At 45.6% G+C, this 18,367-nt stretch overlaps 9 non-coding genes across 9 annotated transcripts; all 9 read left to right on the top strand.

The window, feature by feature from the left end:
- The first annotated feature begins 1,853 nt into the window (after positions 1 to 1,853).
- Positions 1,854 to 1,925, top strand: TRNAG-UCC (transfer RNA glycine (anticodon UCC)). The gene has a single exon. It is a non-coding gene; the product is annotated as a tRNA-Gly (tRNA).
- Positions 1,926 to 3,440: 1,515 nt separating this feature from the next.
- On the top strand, positions 3,441 to 3,512 carry TRNAG-UCC (transfer RNA glycine (anticodon UCC)). Its single transcript has one exon. It is a non-coding gene; the product is annotated as a tRNA-Gly (tRNA).
- A 3,089-nt stretch (positions 3,513 to 6,601) lies between these two features.
- TRNAG-UCC (transfer RNA glycine (anticodon UCC)) lies at positions 6,602 to 6,673 on the top strand. The gene has a single exon. It is a non-coding gene; the product is annotated as a tRNA-Gly (tRNA).
- Positions 6,674 to 9,762: 3,089 nt separating this feature from the next.
- TRNAG-UCC (transfer RNA glycine (anticodon UCC)) lies at positions 9,763 to 9,834 on the top strand. The gene has a single exon. It is a non-coding gene; the product is annotated as a tRNA-Gly (tRNA).
- A 1,521-nt stretch (positions 9,835 to 11,355) lies between these two features.
- TRNAG-UCC (transfer RNA glycine (anticodon UCC)) lies at positions 11,356 to 11,427 on the top strand. Its single transcript has one exon. It is a non-coding gene; the product is annotated as a tRNA-Gly (tRNA).
- Positions 11,428 to 12,942: 1,515 nt separating this feature from the next.
- On the top strand, positions 12,943 to 13,014 carry TRNAG-UCC (transfer RNA glycine (anticodon UCC)). Its single transcript has one exon. It is a non-coding gene; the product is annotated as a tRNA-Gly (tRNA).
- A 1,521-nt stretch (positions 13,015 to 14,535) lies between these two features.
- TRNAG-UCC (transfer RNA glycine (anticodon UCC)) lies at positions 14,536 to 14,607 on the top strand. Its single transcript has one exon. It is a non-coding gene; the product is annotated as a tRNA-Gly (tRNA).
- Positions 14,608 to 16,122: 1,515 nt separating this feature from the next.
- On the top strand, positions 16,123 to 16,194 carry TRNAG-UCC (transfer RNA glycine (anticodon UCC)). Its single transcript has one exon. It is a non-coding gene; the product is annotated as a tRNA-Gly (tRNA).
- Positions 16,195 to 17,715: 1,521 nt separating this feature from the next.
- Positions 17,716 to 17,787, top strand: TRNAG-UCC (transfer RNA glycine (anticodon UCC)). The gene has a single exon. It is a non-coding gene; the product is annotated as a tRNA-Gly (tRNA).
- The last annotated feature ends 580 nt before the right edge of the window (positions 17,788 to 18,367 follow it).

Below are 18,367 nucleotides of genomic sequence, written 5' to 3'. Positions count from 1 at the left end.
CATTTCATGGAATTTACTCCCTTTCTCTTCGCTGCTTTGCTTCCGATGCTGCCCATATGCTCATTTCCACTATTTGTACTGCTGCTTTCCATTTCTTCTCTTCTGCACAGCTTTGTCCTTGGTTTCAATCCCCAGTTCTTTACCCTCTGCAAGACAATTTCTACTGCTTTTCATGTTGGTATCCACACCAAATGCACCATTGGAACCGGTGCAAGATTGCCACTGCACTCGGCGTTGTAACATCTGGAACCTAGAGGACACACATCAGAGGGCGTTGGTGGTATAGTGGTGAGCATAGCTGCCTTCCAAGCAGATGACCCGGGTTCGATTCCCGGCCAACGCAGTGCAAATATTTATATATTCTCCAAGCAGGATATATTTTAATGCAACATGTCACAAAACTGAAATATCAGAAACAGAATAATCAGCCGTTATATAAAAAAATAAACAAACACGTAGGTAGACATCTCGATCGCCTCATCTGCTACATTCATTGTCCCAATATATGCTATTTTCCATAAAGCACTCACCACTCACATGTGCTGATAATAAATATTTTGCTGGGGGCAGGCAATGAAAGGGCTGAGCCCCGACCAGACATTATAACCCCAGCAACCCTATTTTAAAAAGCATTTCTAGGCGATATCTAGCCTCTGAAAATAATAGGCAAGATCCACCGATAAATCTGGAAAAAGTCCCCAAGATTTTGTGCATACTTGTGCTCTCACCTGAATGCAGCGCCACCTTGTAACCATCGGATGTAACTGCGGCTCAGAAAAATGTTTTATCAGAGGGCAAGTTGAGAGGACTCCAAGTGGCAGATTTCCACGGAAAGAGCCTCTCGCTGCAGCAGGAAGGTTGGATACTTCAAATTGGCATAGTTTCCTGTCCAGCGTCCTCTCACGTCCCGAACGCTCCCAAACGCTCAAAAGCCTCGCCCTCACCGGGTAGATCTCTGGCTCCCAGGTAAAGCCAAATCCTGAGTATGCTAGTGCTAGGATCACAGAGAAAGGACAGGGACAGAGAGCTGCTGTCTTGGTAAAGGCCTGAAACGGTTAATTCCTAAGAGGATCTGCACTTTCAGTTATGACTGACTGTGAGTGGGGAAGATGAAGATTTTCTGTACCCAGCATACCTTGCGATGTGCTTAGGCAAATGAGGAGAGAGCCCCACCAATCCCTTGCCACTCCGCTGAAAGCTCCTCCTCTGCATAAAGAGAGCACTTTCACAAGGGAGCAGAGTGGCGCAGCGGAAGCGTGCTGGGCCCATAACCCAGAGGTCGATGGATCGAAACCATCCTCTGCTAATATTGCTTGATTTTTCTTCCTAGGACTAATCTGTCATTTCCACCCTGCCAGCAAGGAAAAGCGCAGGCTTGTGCTAGCTATGTGAGAAAAGACTTCTCAACTATCTGTCTCTGCTGTAAATCAAGAGAGTGATCGTCAAAGGATCAACCCTATACTTTGAAAGTAAAGATACCCAATTAGAAGCATAAATGACAGGTGGGACCTTCACACGTTTTTCGGGGCATGCTTTGAATTTCATTCTTCCCTTTTTGTTCTGCTTTTATCAATCTCCTATGCATTTCATGGAATTTACTCCCTTTCTCTTCGCTGCTTTGCTTCCGATGCTGCCCATATGCTCATTTCCACTATTTGTACTGCTGCTTTCCATTTCTTCTCTTCTGCACAGCTTTGTCCTTGGTTTCAATCCCCAGTTCTTTACCCTCTGCAAGACAATTTCTACTGCTTTTCATGTTGGTATCCACACCAAATGCACCATTGGAACCGGTGCAAGATTGCCACTGCACTCGGCGTTGTAACATCTGGAAGCTAGAGGACACACATCAGAAGGCGTTGGTGGTATAGTGGTGAGCATAGCTGCCTTCCAAGCAGTTGACCCGGGTTCGATTCCCGGCCAACGCAGAGCAAATATTTATATATTCTCCAAGCAGGATATATTTTAATGCAACATGTCACAAAACTGAAATATCAGAATAATCAGCCGTTATATAAAAAAATAAACAAACACGTAGGTAGACATCTCGATCGCCTCATCTGCTACATTCATTGTCCCAATATATGCTATTTTCCATAAAGCACTCACCACTCACATGTGCTGATAATAAATATTTTGCTGGGGGCAGGCAATGAAAGGGCTGAGCCCCGACCAGACATTATAACCCCAGCAACCCTATTTTAAAAAGCATTTCTAGGCGATATCTAGCCTCTGAAAATAATAGGCAAGATCCACCGATAAATCTGGCAAAAGTCCCCAAGATTTTGAGCATACTTGTGCTCTCACCTGAATGCAGCGCCACCTTGTAACCATCGGATGTAACTGCGGCTCAGAAAAATGTTTTATCAGAGGGCAAGTTGAGAGGACTCCAAGTGGCAGATTTCCACGGAAAGAGCCTCTCACTGCAGCAGGAAGGTTGGATACTTTAAATTGGCATAGTTTCCTGTCCAGCGTCCTCTCACGTCCCGAACGCTCCCAAACGCTCAAACGCCTCACACTGGGCAAGCCCTCACCGGGTAGATCTCTGGCTCCCAGGTAAAGCCAAATCCTGAGTATGCTAGTGCTAGGATCACAGAGAAAGGACAGGGACAGAGAGCTGCTGTCTTGGTAAAGGCCTGAAACGGCTAATTCCTAAGAGGGTCTGCACTTTCAGTTATGACTGACTGTGAGTGGGGAAGATGAAGATTTTCTGTACCCAGCATACCTTGCGATGTGCTTAGGCAAATGAGGAGAGAGCCCCACCAATCCCTTGCCACTCCACTGAAAGCTCCTCCTCTGCATAAAGAGAGCACTTTCACAAGGGAGCAGAGTGGCGCAGCGGAAGCGTGCTGGGCCCATAACCCAGAGGTCGATGGATCGAAACCATCCTCTGCTAATATTGCTTGATTTTTGTTCCTAGGACTAATCTGTCATTTCCACCCTGCCAGCAAGGAAAAGTGCAGGCTTGTGCTAGCTATGTGAGAAAAGACTTCTCAACTATCTGTCTCTGCTGTAAATCAAGAGAGTGATCGTCAAAGGATTAACCCTATACTTTGAAAGTAAAGATACCCAATTAGAAGCATAAATGACAGGTGGGACCTTCACACGTTTTTCGGGGCATGCTTTGAATTTCATTCTTCCCTTTTTGTTCTGCTTTTATCAATCTCCTATGCATTTCATGGAATTTACTCCCTTTCTCTTCGCTGCTTTGCTTCCGATGCTGCCTATATGCTCATTTCCACTATTTGTACTGCTGCTTTCCATTTCTTCTCTTCTGCACAGCTTTGTCCTTGGTTTCAATCCCCAGTTCTTTACCCTCTGCAAGACAATTTCTACTGCTTTTCATGTTGGTATCCACACCAAATGCACCATTGGAACCGGTGCAAGATTGCCACTGCACTCGGCGTTGTAACATCTGGAACCTAGAGGACACACCTCAGAGGGCGTTGGTGGTATAGTGGTGAGCATAGCTGCCTTCCAAGCAGTTGACCCGGGTTCGATTCCCGGCCAACGCAGTGCAAATATTTATATATTCTCCAAGCAGGATATATTTTAATGCAACATGTCACAAAACTGAAATATCAGAAACAGAATAATCAGCCGTTATATAAAAAAATAAACAAACACGTAGGTAGACATCTCGATCGCCTCATCTGCTACATTTATTGTCCCAATATATGCTATTTTCCATAAAGCACTCACCACTCACATGTGCTGATAATAAATATTTTGCTGGGGGCAGGCAATGAAAGGGCTGAGCCCCGACCAGACATTATAACCCCAGCAACCCTATTTTAAAAAGCATTTCTAGGCGATATCTAGCCTCTGAAAATAATAGGCAAGATCCACCGATAAATCTGGCAAAAGTCCCCAAGATTTTGTGCATACTTGTGCTCTCACCTGAATGCAGCGCCACCTTGTAACCATCGGATGTAACTGCGGCTCAGAAAAATGTTTTATCAGAGGGCAAGTTGAGAGGACTCCAAGTGGCAGATTTCCACGGAAAGAGCCTCTCACTGCAGCAGGAAGGTTGGATACTTCAAATTGGCATAGTTTCCTGTCCAGCGTCCTCTCACGTCCCGAACGCTCCCAAACACTCAAAAGCCTCACACCAGGCAAGCCCTCACCGGGTAGATCTCTGGCTCCCAGGTAAAGCCAAATCCTGAGTATGCTAGTGCTAGGATCACAGAGAAAGGACAGGGACAGAGAGCTGCTGTCTTGGTAAAGGCCTGAAACGGCTAATTCCTTAGAGGATCTGCACTTTCAGTTATGACTGACTGTGAGTGGGGAAGATGAAGATTTTCTGTACCCAGCATACCTTGCGATGTGCTTAGGCAAATGAGGAGAGAGCCCCACCAATCCCTTGCCACTCCGCTGAAAGCTCCTCCTCTGCATAAAGAGAGCACTTTCACAAGGGAGCAGAGTGGTGCAGCGGAAGCGTGCTGGGCCCATAACCCAGAGGTCGATGGATCGAAACCATCCTCTGCTAATATTGCTTGATTTTTCTTCCTAGGACTAATCTGTCATTTCCACCCTGCCAGCAAGGAAAAGCGCAGGCTTGTGCTAGCTATGTGAGAAAAGACTTCTCAACTATCTGTCTCTGCTGTAAATCAAGAGAGTGATCGTCAAAGGATCAACCCTATACTTTGAAAGTAAAGATACCCAATTAGAAGCATAAATGACAGGTGGGACGTTTTTCGGGGCATGCTTTGAATTTCATTCTTCCCTTTTTGTTCTGCTTTTATCAATCTCCTATGCATTTCATGGAATTTACTCCCTTTCTCTTCGCTGCTTTGCTTCCGATGCTGCCCATATGCTCATTTCCACTATTTGTACTGCTGCTTTCCATTTCTTCTCTTCTGCACAGCTTTGTCCTTGGTTTCAATCCCCAGTTCTTTACCCTCTGCAAGACAATTTCTACTGCTTTTCATGTTGGTATCCACACCAAATGCACCATTGGAACCGGTGCAAGATTGCCACTGCACTCGGCGTTGTAACATCTGGAACCTAGAGGACACACATCAGAAGGCGTTGGTGGTATAGTGGTGAGCATAGCTGCCTTCCAAGCAATTGTCCCAGGTTCGATTCCCGGCCAACGCAGTGCAAATATTTATATATTCTCCAAGCAGGATATATTTTAATGCAACATGTCACAAAACTGAAATATCAGAATAATCAGCCGTTATATAAAAAAATAAACAAACACGTAGGTAGACATCTCGATCGCCTCATCTGCTACATTCATTGTCCCAATATATGCTATTTTCCATAAAGCACTCACCACTCACATGTGCTGATAATAAATATTTTGCTGGGGGCAGGCAATGAAAGGGCTGAGCCCCGACCAGACATTATAACCCCAGCAACCCTATTTTAAAAAGCATTTCTAGGCGATATCTAGCCTCTGAAAATAATAGGCAAGATCCACCGATAAATCTGGCAAAAGTCCCCAAGATTTTGTGCATACTTGTGCTCTCACCTGAATGCAGCGCCACCTTGTAACCATCGGATGTAACTGCGGCTCAGAAAAATGTTTTATCAGAGGGCAAGTTGAGAGGACTCCAAGTGGCAGATTTCCACGGAAAGAGCCTCTCGCTGCAGCAGGAAGGTTGGATACTTCAAATTGGCATAGTTTCCTGTCCAGCGTCCTCTCACGTCCCGAACGCTCCCAAACACTCAAAAGCCTCGCCCTCACCGGGTAGATCTCTGGCTCCCAGGTAAAGCCAAATCCTGAGTATGCTAGTGCTAGGATCACAGAGAAAGGACAGGGACAGAGAGCTGCTGTCTTGGTAAAGGCCTGAAACGGCTAATTCCTAAGAGGGTCTGCACTTTCAGTTATGCCTGACTGTGAGTGGGGAAGATGAAGATTTTCTGTACCCAGCATACCTTGCGATGTGCTTAGGCAAATGAGGAGAGAGCCCCACCAATCCCTTGCCACTCCGCTGAAAGCTCCTCCTCTGCATAAAGAGAGCACTTTCACAAGGCAGCAGAGTGGCGCAGCGGAAGCGTGCTGGGCCCATAACCCAGAGGTCGATGGATCGAAACCATCCTCTGCTAATATTGCTTGATTTTTCTTCCTAGGACTAATCTGTCATTTCCACCCTGCCAGCAAGGAAAAGTGCAGGCTTGTGCTAGCTATGTGAGAAAAGACTTCTCAACTATCTGTCTCTGCTGTAAATCAAGAGAGTGATCGTCAAAGGATTAACCCTATACTTTGAAAGTAAAGATACCCAATTAGAAGCATAAATGACAGGTGGGACCTTCACACGTTTTTCGGGGCATGCTTTGAATTTCATTCTTCCCTTTTTGTTCTGCTTTTATCAATCTCCTATGCATTTCATGGAATTTACTCCCTTTCTCTTCGCTGCTTTGCTTCCGATGCTGCCTATATGCTCATTTCCACTATTTGTACTGCTGCTTTCCATTTCTTCTCTTCTGCACAGCTTTGTCCTTGGTTTCAATCCCCAGTTCTTTACCCTCTGCAAGACAATTTCTACTGCTTTTCATGTTGGTATCCACACCAAATGCACCATTGGAACCGGTGCAAGATTGCCACTGCACTCGGCGTTGTAACATCTGGAACCTAGAGGACACACCTCAGAGGGCGTTGGTGGTATAGTGGTGAGCATAGCTGCCTTCCAAGCAGTTGACCCGGGTTCGATTCCCGGCCAACGCAGTGCAAATATTTATATATTCTCCAAGCAGGATATATTTTAATGCAACATGTCACAAAACTGAAATATCAGAAACAGAATAATCAGCCGTTATATAAAAAAATAAACAAACACGTAGGTAGACATCTCGATCGCCTCATCTGCTACATTTATTGTCCCAATATATGCTATTTTCCATAAAGCACTCACCACTCACATGTGCTGATAATAAATATTTTGCTGGGGGCAGGCAATGAAAGGGCTGAGCCCCGACCAGACATTATAACCCCAGCAACCCTATTTTAAAAAGCATTTCTAGGCGATATCTAGCCTCTGAAAATAATAGGCAAGATCCACCGATAAATCTGGCAAAAGTCCCCAAGATTTTGTGCATACTTGTGCTCTCACCTGAATGCAGCGCCACCTTGTAACCATCGGATGTAACTGCGGCTCAGAAAAATGTTTTATCAGAGGGCAAGTTGAGAGGACTCCAAGTGGCAGATTTCCACGGAAAGAGCCTCTCACTGCAGCAGGAAGGTTGGATACTTCAAATTGGCATAGTTTCCTGTCCAGCGTCCTCTCACGTCCCGAACGCTCCCAAACACTCAAAAGCCTCACACCAGGCAAGCCCTCACCGGGTAGATCTCTGGCTCCCAGGTAAAGCCAAATCCTGAGTATGCTAGTGCTAGGATCACAGAGAAAGGACAGGGACAGAGAGCTGCTGTCTTGGTAAAGGCCTGAAACGGCTAATTCCTTAGAGGATCTGCACTTTCAGTTATGACTGACTGTGAGTGGGGAAGATGAAGATTTTCTGTACCCAGCATACCTTGCGATGTGCTTAGGCAAATGAGGAGAGAGCCCCACCAATCCCTTGCCACTCCGCTGAAAGCTCCTCCTCTGCATAAAGAGAGCACTTTCACAAGGGAGCAGAGTGGTGCAGCGGAAGCGTGCTGGGCCCATAACCCAGAGGTCGATGGATCGAAACCATCCTCTGCTAATATTGCTTGATTTTTCTTCCTAGGACTAATCTGTCATTTCCACCCTGCCAGCAAGGAAAAGCGCAGGCTTGTGCTAGCTATGTGAGAAAAGACTTCTCAACTATCTGTCTCTGCTGTAAATCAAGAGAGTGATCGTCAAAGGATCAACCCTATACTTTGAAAGTAAAGATACCCAATTAGAAGCATAAATGACAGGTGGGACGTTTTTCGGGGCATGCTTTGAATTTCATTCTTCCCTTTTTGTTCTGCTTTTATCAATCTCCTATGCATTTCATGGAATTTACTCCCTTTCTCTTCGCTGCTTTGCTTCCGATGCTGCCCATATGCTCATTTCCACTATTTGTACTGCTGCTTTCCATTTCTTCTCTTCTGCACAGCTTTGTCCTTGGTTTCAATCCCCAGTTCTTTACCCTCTGCAAGACAATTTCTACTGCTTTTCATGTTGGTATCCACACCAAATGCACCATTGGAACCGGTGCAAGATTGCCACTGCACTCGGCGTTGTAACATCTGGAACCTAGAGGACACACATCAGAAGGCGTTGGTGGTATAGTGGTGAGCATAGCTGCCTTCCAAGCAATTGTCCCAGGTTCGATTCCCGGCCAACGCAGTGCAAATATTTATATATTCTCCAAGCAGGATATATTTTAATGCAACATGTCACAAAACTGAAATATCAGAATAATCAGCCGTTATATAAAAAAATAAACAAACACGTAGGTAGACATCTCGATCGCCTCATCTGCTACATTCATTGTCCCAATATATGCTATTTTCCATAAAGCACTCACCACTCACATGTGCTGATAATAAATATTTTGCTGGGGGCAGGCAATGAAAGGGCTGAGCCCCGACCAGACATTATAACCCCAGCAACCCTATTTTAAAAAGCATTTCTAGGCGATATCTAGCCTCTGAAAATAATAGGCAAGATCCACCGATAAATCTGGCAAAAGTCCCCAAGATTTTGTGCATACTTGTGCTCTCACCTGAATGCAGCGCCACCTTGTAACCATCGGATGTAACTGCGGCTCAGAAAAATGTTTTATCAGAGGGCAAGTTGAGAGGACTCCAAGTGGCAGATTTCCACGGAAAGAGCCTCTCGCTGCAGCAGGAAGGTTGGATACTTCAAATTGGCATAGTTTCCTGTCCAGCGTCCTCTCACGTCCCGAACGCTCCCAAACACTCAAAAGCCTCGCCCTCACCGGGTAGATCTCTGGCTCCCAGGTAAAGCCAAATCCTGAGTATGCTAGTGCTAGGATCACAGAGAAAGGACAGGGACAGAGAGCTGCTGTCTTGGTAAAGGCCTGAAACGGCTAATTCCTAAGAGGGTCTGCACTTTCAGTTATGCCTGACTGTGAGTGGGGAAGATGAAGATTTTCTGTACCCAGCATACCTTGCGATGTGCTTAGGCAAATGAGGAGAGAGCCCCACCAATCCCTTGCCACTCCGCTGAAAGCTCCTCCTCTGCATAAAGAGAGCACTTTCACAAGGCAGCAGAGTGGCGCAGCGGAAGCGTGCTGGGCCCATAACCCAGAGGTCGATGGATCGAAACCATCCTCTGCTAATATTGCTTGATTTTTCTTCCTAGGACTAATCTGTCATTTCCACCCTGCCAGCAAGGAAAAGTGCAGGCTTGTGCTAGCTATGTGAGAAAAGACTTCTCAACTATCTGTCTCTGCTGTAAATCAAGAGAGTGATCGTCAAAGGATTAACCCTATACTTTGAAAGTAAAGATACCCAATTAGAAGCATAAATGACAGGTGGGACCTTCACACGTTTTTCGGGGCATGCTTTGAATTTCATTCTTCCCTTTTTGTTCTGCTTTTATCAATCTCCTATGCATTTCATGGAATTTACTCCCTTTCTCTTCGCTGCTTTGCTTCCGCTGCTGCCCATATGCTCATTTCCACTATTTGTACTGCTGCTTTCCATTTCTTCTCTTCTGCACAGCTTTGTCCTTGGTTTCAATCCCCAGTTCTTTACCCTCTGCAAGACAATTTCTACTGCTTTTCATGTTGGTATCCACACCAAATGCACCATTGGAACCGGTGCAAGATTGCCACTGCACTCGGCGTTGTAACATCTGGAACCTAGAGGACACACATCAGAGGGCGTTGGTGGTATAGTGGTGAGCATAGCTGCCTTCCAAGCAGTTGACCCGGGTTCGATTCCCGGCCAACGCAGTGCAAATATTTATATATTCTCCAAGCAGGATATATTTTAATGCAACATGTCACAAAACTGAAATATCAGAAACAGAATAATCAGCCGTTATATAAAAAAATAAACAAACACGTAGGTAGACATCTCGATCGCCTCATCTGCTACATTCATTGTCCCAATATATGCTATTTTCCATAAAGCACTCACCACTCACATGTGCTGATAATAAATATTTTGCTGGGGGCAGGCAATGAAAGGGCTGAGCCCCGACCAGACATTATAACCCCAGCAACCCTATTTTAAAAAGCATTTCTAGGCGATATCTAGCCTCTGAAAATAATAGGCAAGATCCACCGATAAATCTGGCAAAAGTCCCCAAGATTTTGTGCATACTTGTGCTCTCACCTGAATGCAGCGCCACCTTGTAACCATCGGATGTAACTGCGGCTCAGAAAAATGTTTTATCAGAGGGCAAGTTGAGAGGACTCCAAGTGGCAGATTTCCACGGAAAGAGCCTCTCGCTGCAGCAGGAAGGTTGGATACTTCAAATTGGCATAGTTTCCTGTCCAGCGTCCTCTCACGTCCCGAACACTCCCAAACGCTCAAAAGCCTCACACCGGGCAAGCCCTCACCGGGTAGATCTCTGGCTCCCAGGTAAAGCCAAATCCTGAGTATGCTAGTGCTAGGATCACAGAGAAAGGACAGGGACAGAGAGCTGCTGTCTTGGTAAAGGCCTGAAACGGTTAATTCCTAAGAGGATCTGCACTTTCAGTTATGACTGACTGTGAGTGGGGAAGATGAAGATTTTCTGTACCCAGCATACCTTGCGATGTGCTTAGGCAAATGAGGAGAGAGCCCCACCAATCCCTTGCCACTCCGCTGAAAGCTCCTCCTCTGCATAAAGAGAGCACTTTCACAAGGGAGCAGAGTGGCGCAGCGGAAGCGTGCTGGGCCCATAACCCAGAGGTCGATGGATCGAAACCATCCTCTGCTAATATTGCTTGATTTTTCTTCCTAGGACTAATCTGTCATTTCCACCCTGCCAGCAAGGAAAAGCGCAGGCTTGTGCTAGCTATGTGAGAAAAGACTTCTCAACTATCTGTCTCTGCTGTAAATCAAGAGAGTGATCGTCAAAGGATCAACCCTATACTTTGAAAGTAAAGATACCCAATTAGAAGCATAAATGACAGGTGGGACCTTCACACGTTTTTCGGGGCATGCTTTGAATTTCATTCTTCCCTTTTTGTTCTGCTTTTATCAATCTCCTATGCATTTCATGGAATTTACTCCCTTTCTCTTCGCTGCTTTGCTTCCGATGCTGCCCATATGCTCATTTCCACTATTTGTACTGCTGCTTTCCATTTCTTCTCTTCTGCACAGCTTTGTCCTTGGTTTCAATCCCCAGTTCTTTACCCTCTGCAAGACAATTTCTACTGCTTTTCATGTTGGTATCCACACCAAATGCACCATTGGAACCGGTGCAAGATTGCCACTGCACTCGGCGTTGTAACATCTGGAAGCTAGAGGACACACATCAGAAGGCGTTGGTGGTATAGTGGTGAGCATAGCTGCCTTCCAAGCAGTTGACCCGGGTTCGATTCCCGGCCAACGCAGTGCAAATATTTATATATTCTCCAAGCAGGATATATTTTAATGCAACATGTCACAAAACTGAAATATCAGAATAATCAGCCGTTATATAAAAAAATAAACAAACACGTAGGTAGACATCTCGATCGCCTCATCTGCTACATTCATTGTCCCAATATATGCTATTTTCCATAAAGCACTCACCACTCACATGTGCTGATAATAAATATTTTGCTGGGGGCAGGCAATGAAAGGGCTGAGCCCCGACCAGACATTATAACCCCAGCAACCCTATTTTAAAAAGCATTTCTAGGCGATATCTAGCCTCTGAAAATAATAGGCAAGATCCACCGATAAATCTGGCAAAAGTCCCCAAGATTTTGTGCATACTTGTGCTCTCACCTGAATGCAGCGCCACCTTGTAACCATCGGATGTAACTGCGGCTCAGAAAAATGTTTTATCAGAGGGCAAGTTGAGAGGACTCCAAGTGGCAGATTTCCACGGAAAGAGCCTCTCACTGCAGCAGGAAGGTTGGATACTTTAAATTGGCATAGTTTCCTGTCCAGCGTCCTCTCACGTCCCGAACGCTCCCAAACGCTCAAACGCCTCACATTGGGCAAGCCCTCACCGGGTAGATCTCTGGCTCCCAGGTAAAGCCAAATCCTGAGTATGCTAGTGCTAGGATCACAGAGAAAGGACAGGGACAGAGAGCTGCTGTCTTGGTAAAGGCCTGAAACGGCTAATTCCTAAGAGGGTCTGCACTTTCAGTTATGACTGACTGTGAGTGGGGAAGATGAAGATTTTCTGTACCCAGCATACCTTGCGATGTGCTTAGGCAAATGAGGAGAGAGCCCCACCAATCCCTTGCCACTCCACTGAAAGCTCCTCCTCTGCATAAAGAGAGCACTTTCACAAGGGAGCAGAGTGGCGCAGCGGAAGCGTGCTGGGCCCATAACCCAGAGGTCGATGGATCGAAACCATCCTCTGCTAATATTGCTTGATTTTTCTTCCTAGGACTAATCTGTCATTTCCACCCTGCCAGCAAGGAAAAGTGCAGGCTTGTGCTAGCTATGTGAGAAAAGACTTCTCAACTATCTGTCTCTGCTGTAAATCAAGAGAGTGATCGTCAAAGGATTAACCCTATACTTTGAAAGTAAAGATACCCAATTAGAAGCATAAATGACAGGTGGGACCTTCACACGTTTTTCGGGGCATGCTTTGAATTTCATTCTTCCCTTTTTGTTCTGCTTTTATCAATCTCCTATGCATTTCATGGAATTTACTCCCTTTCTCTTCGCTGCTTTGCTTCCGATGCTGCCTATATGCTCATTTCCACTATTTGTACTGCTGCTTTCCATTTCTTCTCTTCTGCACAGCTTTGTCCTTGGTTTCAATCCCCAGTTCTTTACCCTCTGCAAGACAATTTCTACTGCTTTTCATGTTGGTATCCACACCAAATGCACCATTGGAACCGGTGCAAGATTGCCACTGCACTCGGCGTTGTAACATCTGGAACCTAGAGGACACACATCAGAGGGCGTTGGTGGTATAGTGGTGAGCATAGCTGCCTTCCAAGCAGTTGACCCGGGTTCGATTCCCGGCCAACGCAGTGCAAATATTTATATATTCTCCAAGCAGGATATATTTTAATGCAACATGTCACAAAACTGAAATATCAGAAACAGAATAATCAGCCGTTATATAAAAAAATAAACAAACACGTAGGTAGACATCTCGATCGCCTCATCTGCTACATTCATTGTCCCAATATATGCTATTTTCCATAAAGCACTCACCACTCACATGTGCTGATAATAAATATTTTGCTGGGGGCAGGCAATGAAAGGGCTGAGCCCCGACCAGACATTATAACCCCAGCAACCCTATTTTAAAAAGCATTTCTAGGCGATATCTAGCCTCTGAAAATAATAGGCAAGATCCACCGATAAATCTGGCAAAAGTCCCCAAGATTTTGTGCATACTTGTGCTCTCACCTGAATGCAGCGCCACCTTGTAACCATCGGATGTAACTGCGGCTCAGAAAAATGTTTTATCAGAGGGCAAGTTGAGAGGACTCCAAGTGGCAGATTTCCACGGAAAGAGCCTCTCGCTGCAGCAGGAAGGTTGGATACTTCAAATTGGCATAGTTTCCTGTCCAGCGTCCTCTCACGTCCCGAACACTCCCAAACGCTCAAAAGCCTCACACCGGGCAAGCCCTCACCGGGTAGATCTCTGGCTCCCAGGTAAAGCCAAATCCTGAGTATGCTAGTGCTAGGATCACAGAGAAAGGACAGGGACAGAGAGCTGCTGTCTTGGTAAAGGCCTGAAACGGTTAATTCCTAAGAGGATCTGCACTTTCAGTTATGACTGACTGTGAGTGGGGAAGATGAAGATTTTCTGTACCCAGCATACCTTGCGATGTGCTTAGGCAAATGAGGAGAGAGCCCCACCAATCCCTTGCCACTCCGCTGAAAGCTCCTCCTCTGCATAAAGAGAGCACTTTCACAAGGGAGCAGAGTGGCGCAGCGGAAGCGTGCTGGGCCCATAACCCAGAGGTCGATGGATCGAAACCATCCTCTGCTAATATTGCTTGATTTTTCTTCCTAGGACTAATCTGTCATTTCCACCCTGCCAGCAAGGAAAAGCGCAGGCTTGTGCTAGCTATGTGAGAAAAGACTTCTCAACTATCTGTCTCTGCTGTAAATCAAGAGAGTGATCGTCAAAGGATCAACCCTATACTTTGAAAGTAAAGATACCCAATTAGAAGCATAAATGACAGGTGGGACCTTCACACGTTTTTCGGGGCATGCTTTGAATTTCATTCTTCCCTTTTTGTTCTGCTTTTATCAATCTCCTATGCATTTCATGGAATTTACTCCCTTTCTCTTCGCTGCTTTGCTTCCGATGCTGCCCATATGCTCATTTCCACTATTTGTACTGCTGCTTTCCATTTCTTCTCTTCTGCACAGCTTTGTCCTTGGTTTCAATCCCCAGTTCTTTACCCTCTGCAAGACAATTTCTACTGCTTTTCATGTTGGTATCCACACCAAATGCACCATTGGAACCGGTGCAAGATTGCCACTGCACTCGGCGTTGTAACATCTGGAAGCTAGAGGACACACATCAGAAGGCGTTGGTGGTATAGTGGTGAGCATAGCTGCCTTCCAAGCAGTTGACCCGGGTTCGATTCCCGGCCAACGCAGTGCAAATATTTATATATTCTCCAAGCAGGATATATTTTAATGCAACATGTCACAAAACTGAAATATCAGAATAATCAGCCGTTATATAAAAAAATAAACAAACACGTAGGTAGACATCTCGATCGCCTCATCTGCTACATTCATTGTCCCAATATATGCTATTTTCCATAAAGCACTCACCACTCACATGTGCTGATAATAAATATTTTGCTGGGGGCAGGCAATGAAAGGGCTGAGCCCCGACCAGACATTATAACCCCAGCAACCCTATTTTAAAAAGCATTTCTAGGCGATATCTAGCCTCTGAAAATAATAGGCAAGATCCACCGATAAATCTGGCAAAAGTCCCCAAGATTTTGTGCATACTTGTGCTCTCACCTGAATGCAGCGCCACCTTGTAACCATCGGATGTAACTGCGGCTCAGAAAAATGTTTTATCAGAGGGCAAGTTGAGAGGACTCCAAGTGGCAGATTTCCACGGAAAGAGCCTCTCACTGCAGCAGGAAGGTTGGATACTTTAAATTGGCATAGTTTCCTGTCCAGCGTCCTCTCACGTCCCGAACGCTCCCAAACGCTCAAACGCCTCACATTGGGCAAGCCCTCACCGGGTAGATCTCTGGCTCCCAGGTAAAGCCAAATCCTGAGTATGCTAGTGCTAGGATCACAGAGAAAGGACAGGGACAGAGAGCTGCTGTCTTGGTAAAGGCCTGAAACGGCTAATTCCTAAGAGGGTCTGCACTTTCAGTTATGACTGACTGTGAGTGGGGAAGATGAAGATTTTCTGTACCCAGCATACCTTGCGATGTGCTTAGGCAAATGAGGAGAGAGCCCCACCAATCCCTTGCCACTCCACTGAAAGCTCCTCCTCTGCATAAAGAGAGCACTTTCACAAGGGAGCAGAGTGGCGCAGCGGAAGCGTGCTGGGCCCATAACCCAGAGGTCGATGGATCGAAACCATCCTCTGCTAATATTGCTTGATTTTTCTTCCTAGGACTAATCTGTCATTTCCACCCTGCCAGCAAGGAAAAGTGCAGGCTTGTGCTAGCTATGTGAGAAAAGACTTCTCAACTATCTGTCTCTGCTGTAAATCAAGAGAGTGATCGTCAAAGGATTAACCCTATACTTTGAAAGTAAAGATACCCAATTAGAAGCATAAATGACAGGTGGGACCTTCACACGTTTTTCGGGGCATGCTTTGAATTTCATTCTTCCCTTTTTGTTCTGCTTTTATCAATCTCCTATGCATTTCATGGAATTTACTCCCTTTCTCTTCGCTGCTTTGCTTCCGATGCTGCCTATATGCTCATTTCCACTATTTGTACTGCTGCTTTCCATTTCTTCTCTTCTGCACAGCTTTGTCCTTGGTTTCAATCCCCAGTTCTTTACCCTCTGCAAGACAATTTCTACTGCTTTTCATGTTGGTATCCACACCAAATGCACCATTGGAACCGGTGCAAGATTGCCACTGCACTCGGCGTTGTAACATCTGGAACCTAGAGGACACACATCAGAGGGCGTTGGTGGTATAGTGGTGAGCATAGCTGCCTTCCAAGCAGTTGACCCGGGTTCGATTCCCGGCCAACGCAGTGCAAATATTTATATATTCTCCAAGCAGGATATATTTTAATGCAACATGTCACAAAACTGAAATATCAGAAACAGAATAATCAGCCGTTATATAAAAAAATAAACAAACACGTAGGTAGACATCTCGATCGCCTCATCTGCTACATTCATTGTCCCAATATATGCTATTTTCCATAAAGCACTCACCACTCACATGTGCTGATAATAAATATTTTGCTGGGGGCAGGCAATGAAAGGGCTGAGCCCCGACCAGACATTATAACCCCAGCAACCCTATTTTAAAAAGCATTTCTAGGCGATATCTAGCCTCTGAAAATAATAGGCAAGATCCACCGATAAATCTGGCAAAAGTCCCCAAGATTTTGTGCATACTTGTGCTCTCACCTGAATGCAGCGCCACCTTGTAACCATCGGATGTAACTGCGGCTCAGAAAAATGTTTTATCAGAGGGCAAGTTGAGAGGACTCCAAGTGGCAGATTTCCACGGAAAGAGCCTCTCACTGCAGCAGGAAGGTTGGATACTTCAAATTGGCATAGTTTCCTGTCCAGCGTCCTCTCACGTCCCGAACGCTCCCAAACACTCAAAAGCCTCACACCAGGCAAGCCCTCACCGGGTAGATCTCTGGCTCCCAGGTAAAGCCAAATCCTGAGTATGCTAGTGCTAGGATCACAGAGAAAGGACAGGGACAGAGAGCTGCTGTCTTGGTAAAGGCCTGAAACGGCTAATTCCTAAGAGGATCTGCACTTTCAGTTATGACTGACTGTGAGTGGGGAAGATGAAGATTTTCTGTACCCAGCATACCTTGCGATGTGCTTAGGCAAATGAGGAGAGAGCCCCACCAATCCCTTGCCACTCCGCTGAAAGCTCCTCCTCTGCATAAAGAGAGCACTTTCACAAGGGAGCAGAGTGGTGCAGCGGAAGCGTGCTGGGCCCATAACCCAGAGGTCGATGGATCGAAACCATCCTCTGCTAATATTGCTTGATTTTTCTTCCTAGGACTAATCTGTCATTTCCACCCTGCCAGCAAGGAAAAGCGCAGGCTTGTGCTAGCTATGTGAGAAAAGACTTCTCAACTATCTGTCTCTGCTGTAAATCAAGAGAGTGATCGTCAAAGGATCAACCCTATACTTTGAAAGTAAAGATACCCAATTAGAAGCATAAATGACAGGTGGGACCTTCACACGTTTTTCGGGGCATGCTTTGAATTTCATTCTTCCCTTTTTGTTCTGCTTTTATCAATCTCCTATGCATTTCATGGAATTTACTCCCTTTCTCTTCGCTGCTTTGCTTCCGATGCTGCCCATATGCTCATTTCCACTATTTGTACTGCTGCTTTCCATTTCTTCTCTTCTGCACAGCTTTGTCCTTGGTTTCAATCCCCAGTTCTTTACCCTCTGCAAGACAATTTCTACTGCTTTTCATGTTGGTATCCACACCAAATGCACCATTGGAACCGGTGCAAGATTGCCACTGCACTCGGCGTTGTAACATCTGGAAGCTAGAGGACACACATCAGAAGGCGTTGGTGGTATAGTGGTGAGCATAGCTGCCTTCCAAGCAGTTGACCCGGGTTCGATTCCCGGCCAACGCAGTGCAAATATTTATATATTCTCCAAGCAGGATATATTTTAATGCAACATGTCACAAAACTGAAATATCAGAATAATCAGCCGTTATATAAAAAAATAAACAAACACGTAGGTAGACATCTCGATCGCCTCATCTGCTACATTCATTGTCCCAATATATGCTATTTTCCATAAAGCACTCACCACTCACATGTGCTGATAATAAATATTTTGCTGGGGGCAGGCAATGAAAGGGCTGAGCCCCGACCAGACATTATAACCCCAGCAACCCTATTTTAAAAAGCATTTCTAGGCGATATCTAGCCTCTGAAAATAATAGGCAAGATCCACCGATAAATCTGGCAAAAGTCCCCAAGATTTTGTGCATACTTGTGCTCTCACCTGAATGCAGCGCCACCTTGTAACCATCGGATGTAACTGCGGCTCAGAAAAATGTTTTATCAGAGGGCAAGTTGAGAGGACTCCAAGTGGCAGATTTCCACGGAAAGAGCCTCTCACTGCAGCAGGAAGGTTGGATACTTTAAATTGGCATAGTTTCCTGTCCAGCGTCCTCTCACGTCCCGAACGCTCCCAAACGCTCAA

This window comes from Triturus cristatus, chromosome 11 (assembly GCF_964204655.1).
Source record: "Triturus cristatus chromosome 11, aTriCri1.1, whole genome shotgun sequence".
NCBI lineage: Eukaryota > Metazoa > Chordata > Amphibia > Caudata > Salamandridae > Triturus > Triturus cristatus.
The sequence above is the reverse complement of the archived record's forward strand: the minus strand, read 5'-3'. Positions and strand labels throughout refer to the sequence as shown.